The sequence below is a fragment of the Cyphomyrmex costatus genome, unplaced genomic scaffold (assembly GCF_001594065.2).
Source record: "Cyphomyrmex costatus isolate MS0001 unplaced genomic scaffold, Ccosl1.0 scaffold58, whole genome shotgun sequence".
Classification (NCBI taxonomy): domain Eukaryota; kingdom Metazoa; phylum Arthropoda; class Insecta; order Hymenoptera; family Formicidae; genus Cyphomyrmex; species Cyphomyrmex costatus.
In genome coordinates this window covers 352,686-358,561 of record NW_017279979.1, presented here as the reverse complement: position 1 = coordinate 358,561, position 5,876 = coordinate 352,686, and positions in this window count along the sequence as shown.

Below are 5,876 nucleotides of genomic sequence, written 5' to 3'. Positions count from 1 at the left end.
TGCGTGGCATGGCGTGTGTTGTTGCAAAGCGAAAACATGCGGCATCAATTTTCAACATAAATATAGTGTGCATAAAAAATGCGGTGATGCGTTGATTTAAACATTGTTTAAAAGTATCAATACTGTAGTGGAATTATCTAAATGTTTTATCGATGATTGTCGCTATCGTTAACTATAGCGACAGCCAATGGCAGGACAATCCTAAAAGAAAGCGCGACTCTCATTGGCTGTCGCTAGTTAACGATAACAATAATTATCGAAAAAACGTTTAGAGAATCCCGCAACTGGAATGGCTATGATAAATAATCAATCACTTCCTTCGTCTCTCCGTTATCCCAATTCCGTCCGAAAGTATCACTGAGGACTTCTAATGTCATTATAGTATAATACTCGTCGTTTGTCATAATATTGGTATATTTTGTCATACTCTCTTGATAACGAGAATGCGAACTATGTTAACTTGATTAACCGTTATTTACCGTTGTGACAGAATAGCGTAACGCGAACACAAAACGGACTTCGTACGCGGCACTTACACGACGAATGGAATTCAGAAGTGAATCCGAGTTTCGTAATCACCAGCTTGGTGAGCGCCGCCGGGCCGCTTCCAGGACGCAAGCCCCCATTTAGAGGGTAGTCTCTTGTTAAGTGAGAGTCAACGACGTCATTAGCGTTAGGAACGATATCCTGGCACCCAAGAGACTGCCGCCTTCTACCTGGCAAGTACCACCAGTTTCCAGGTGAGGAGGTAACACGCCGACGATATCCATTTCGGGTCAGCCGAATTCTGCATCCGCACATCTCGCCTCTTTAAAGTGCGATTAACTCTACAGGAGGACCGAGGCGACACGCGAGCGCCCAATGCTCAACCATTTGCGTTTATATTTGTAACGTTTGTTCCAAAATTCTTCTTAATATCCGACCGTTAAAAGTATATTAAACTTAGACAGAAACATAATAACAACTATAAAAGTGACAACGATACAAGTTAGATATACAGATATCACTTATTTGCTGCAACAATAACTCAAGTAACTAAAAAACTGTCATTTTTAGATGCTTACAGAAAAAAAAATCATAAATATAAAGAAAAACAGAAAGAATATACTGTAAAAGAACATGTTTCCTCTGAAATCATTATTACACCAAAATTACATTTCAAAAATTAATACTATAAACCGTTAAGCTGTATGTGTTAAGATCATACACCGTGAATTTTGACAATTTTATTGTTAATATTCAACGATTATTATTATTTTATATTGCGCATGCTTTATACAATTAATTTTTACGCACTGATGATGGTCAAAACTTGACCGAAACGTTTACTTTTCTCTTTTTTAAATGACTTTGCAAATGACATCTTGCGTTGTGGCTGTACGCTCATTTCTATTTATGTTTAATACTAAAATTTTAACAATCCAAAACAATGAAAATATATTTTTTGGAAATCTTTACTTTTGTATTATTGTAGCAAATGATGAATATATGTATACAGAATTAATGTACAGTTGAGTAAATAATTTTATAGTTACAATAATATCCATAAAGAAGAAGTAATATTATATGTAGTAGCAACTATAAAAGTAACAACTACACAGATGTTTAATAGAGTTAATGTATATAATTGAATAAGCTGTTTATACCTATATTTTATAGTAGCAATAACAATAAAATGGTTTATGCTACGTACATTAATTCTACATATAAAACTTATTAATATTATTTTTATATCTGAAGAAGGCTTAATATAAAGCCGAAATATGTAGCAGGCCTCTAATATTGTTTAATTGTATTATTATTAATTTTTTAAAATAGATATATGTTATTTTTTATTTTATTATTCTTTGACTCTTATATGCCCTATATTTATATATTTTTGTATTTTGAATATGAAGAGTCCTACTGATCTATTTTTTACTTATCTTATTCTACATTTATCCTATATATAAAGTGACTTAATTATTTTATCTAACTGTTTTCACTTAAACATCTTCAAATTTATAAAATTTAAAAAAATTGTGTAAATTAAATTGTACGGTATATATAAAAAAAAGGCGATAACAGTTTTTATTGTCCAAAGAAAGTGCTTTAAAGATTTTAAGAACAACTTTATTTTTTTAATGTAAAATTATGTAATTATATTTTTACATAATATAATTCCTTTAATTATTTTGCATATAAATGTATTAAAATAGAGATATTAAAAAAATAATTGTTTGCAAGACCTTTTCCATCTTATTTTGATACATAAATATTTAAATATCTCGTAATCTATATATTAATTTTTTCATAATTACATCTTAATACTTTTATGAACAAAATAATAAGACGAATCAGTTGATGTAAAGAAAATACAGTTGCTTGTTTTAAAAAAGTATCTATTTTGCTTACATGTTTTTAAAAATAATTATGTATTTTCTTGTCACCAACTGATTGATCTCATTATTCGATAGATTATGAGATATTTAATATTTTTTATCAATATATGCTAGAATAAAATAAAAAAATATCTTATAAACAATTATTTTTTTATATTTCTAGTTTAATAATATTTTTATGTGCAGAATAATTAGAGGAATCGTATTATGCGAAAGTAACCATATAATTCCATTTAAAAAAACAAAGTTGACCTTGAAATCTCCGAAACGCAATTATTTGGACAAAAATTATTATCGCCCTATAATAATCCGTCCGTGCAATTTTCATTTTACAAATTTTCTTCTAAAAGAAATTCTAAGATATTTAAGAGGAAAGTAGTTATCGAAACACTTTATATAAAACTTTTACATACAAAATAGTCGTTTCATACTTTTTTTATAATTGTACCATGTACTCTATTTTTCTTTCGAATATAGAATCTACTAGCACCGATTAAAGGTTTTTAATTTATTAAATGTAAGTAAAATATTGAACAAACTTTATAATCTGTTACAGCATAGATTTATAATATCGATTTATAATGTTAATTTCTATTATTTTCTCGACCTAACATAACTATATAAACAATGTTTTATCATTTATTATTTTATTTTATTATGTCCTTAATGGATCCGATATTTCTAAGAATTTCTATTTTAAATATATTATCATTGTTTACGAGTCGCACGCTTAAGTTTATTATTGAGATTCATTATTTTTTACATTATATTACCATAAATAAATTATTTATTACTCATATTCGCGACGTCTCAAAACGTTATTACAAATTTAATAACACCGGTGTTTAACAAAGTGCAGGATAGCTTCTGCGTGAAGACCGACCGGTCGTTTTAGTCCTCTGAGATCGGGAGGGTTGGGAGAATGATCCCGGGAAAAGGGGGTTAATAAAGTAATTTAGTCTGGCGCGCGAGAGCGCGAGAGTGTGATAAAGAACACGGCCGGTAAAGAAAGAGGGAGAGAGAGAGAGAGAGAGAGAGAGAAGGAGAGAACAAGATTATTAAGCTGTAAGGCGTTAACTGGCATAAGGCGTCGGTAGGTGGATACGTTGCTTGCGTGCCAGACCGACTGCATTTGCATCTAGACGCCATCAATCCTCCTGACGCCCGGTTACATTCCCCTCTTTCCTCTGTCTGCCGAGAACCGCGTGGAAAGGGAAAAGGAGGCTTTCGACTTGCTCCAAGAACGACTGCTAACATCATACCTGACTCGCGAGGTGCGAAATGAAGATCCACGGAATACCTGAAAGACGGTAGAGAAAGGATGTTGTTGTTTAACGATTACTCTTTTGCGGGAATGTGGTGAAGACGAAGCGGGCAAACGTTGACTTTTGGGGTATTTAGGTCAGAATGATTCTTGACCCATATTCGACAGTCGGGCGACAATCAATAGTCGATTCTCGAAGTACTGTATATACATTTTCTACAAAAGAATATAGTCAGTTTATTTATTTAAAAGAATTTAGAATTACTGGTAGTTTATCTATAAGTATATTTCTATTTAAATATAAGGTAGAATATAGAATTTTTTCATCTATGGGCTACTCCGGGGCTAGTGATAACGTTTATGTTTTTTAACGATACATGTTTTATATTTGAATGTGTTTAAGTTTTTAAAAAGATGCTAGAGCGACGGCCAAATTTGATCGATATTAATATAATACAGATTTTTTATCTCCAAATTCAGTTTCTTGCATTATCGTTCTGTCTTACTCTAGAGTCCGATACCGAAATCACCTTTTTTTACCTCTGATCGAAATCGAAAACGGTTTATATTTAATTTTGGTCAAAACCAAAATCGAAACCAAAATTAGATAAATCTTACAAACACCATATAATTTTCAGAGTTATCAATAATTGTCAATATATATGTACAATTCTTTTTTAAAAACTTTTTTTACTCTTTTAAAAATCAGATTTTATTGATATCTTATTATTATATCAAAAATTTTACATAAATCATGAGGAATTTGCGGCATTAAATATGTAGCGACTTTGCAAATTAAAAAAAGGATAACAAAAGGAGAGATAATGTCGATGCCGGTTTAGCTTGCAGCAATCGACGTATCTGTTCTTATTTAACATATTACAGCACCATCTCTTGCAAGATCGAGCCTCTACTAAAGACACAATTATTGCACTGTTTACATTCTAAATCTTTGCTACTTATACACATGAATTACATTCAACCTAAAGTGTTTTGTCCTATAAGTTTTTAATCTTCGTTCTACAAATTCAGAATTATTTACGTAATCCGAAGTCTATTAAATACTTATGCTACATATTAACGAGCTTTTACATTAAAAGTTTTTACATTAAGCAAATCTTAACTTCAATCGATTTTAAATCCAGAAACACATGAATGCTGATTTTGTAGGGAGTATGTGTAGTACTCTACACATCAAAATTTTTCATGTAGAGAATTTCACATATAAACTATTTTTTTTAAATAACTAGTGTTGACAATAACTAGTGTTTTTTTTTTACCTTGAGAAGATTAAAAACGTATTTACATTCTACAATGCAGCAAGTTCGGTTGAATTTAGTAATTATTACATATTGCTGAGACTTTGGTTATTTTGATGCATTTATAGATGAATTCCATATACCAATATATTCAATATGCCTACCGTTAATAAATGATGAAAAAATTAATTATTTTAACTGCATTAATTCTACAGTATAAATTCTTATAAACGATGAACTATAATAGTTATAAAGTTATAGTAAAAAAAGAATGAAATCTACTCTTGAAAGCTACATGAATTGTCTTGGCTAAGAATAGAGGCCATTACACACAAAATGACATGAGCTGCGTAACCATAACGTAAAGCCGCGCTGGCCAAGGAACATTTTAAATTATTATCATCTCTAAATCAACATGGCGTTTTTATGTCGGATGCATTAATTCAGCGGCTTTGTGCTGTGGTGCAGCTTATGTCATTTTGTGTGTGATGGTCCTTACTACTTCAAAACGTTAATGCCGAGATGTGTCATGAAAGTAAAATCGTCTAAATTTATCTGAAATCTTATAGAGAATTTAATATATGTAAAACGCGTAGTACTACCTTAACGGTAATTATATTTGTATTTCTAATTTCTAATGTTTGCAGAGATTTGAGACATTAAAGCGATCGTTCAGATGTACGAAAGGTTGATCGTAATCGGCAACGCGATACCAAAATAATTAAGCGAAATTATATTTCTATTAGTTGGTACAGAAGCACGTTTATGACATTAAAAGATTCGGTCTTCCGGTATTATTTTTAGATTCGTGCCAATTGTCTTCGAAATTCAAATAACCGTAGGATGTTAAAAGAATTCGAATTTCATATTGTTGTGTAATTATTGTCTACAAAATTCTAAGACAATTGCAGGACGGTTTGAAATTTGAATCCTTTGAAGATGTCCTGCGGAATTGATGTCTGAATGAAAGAA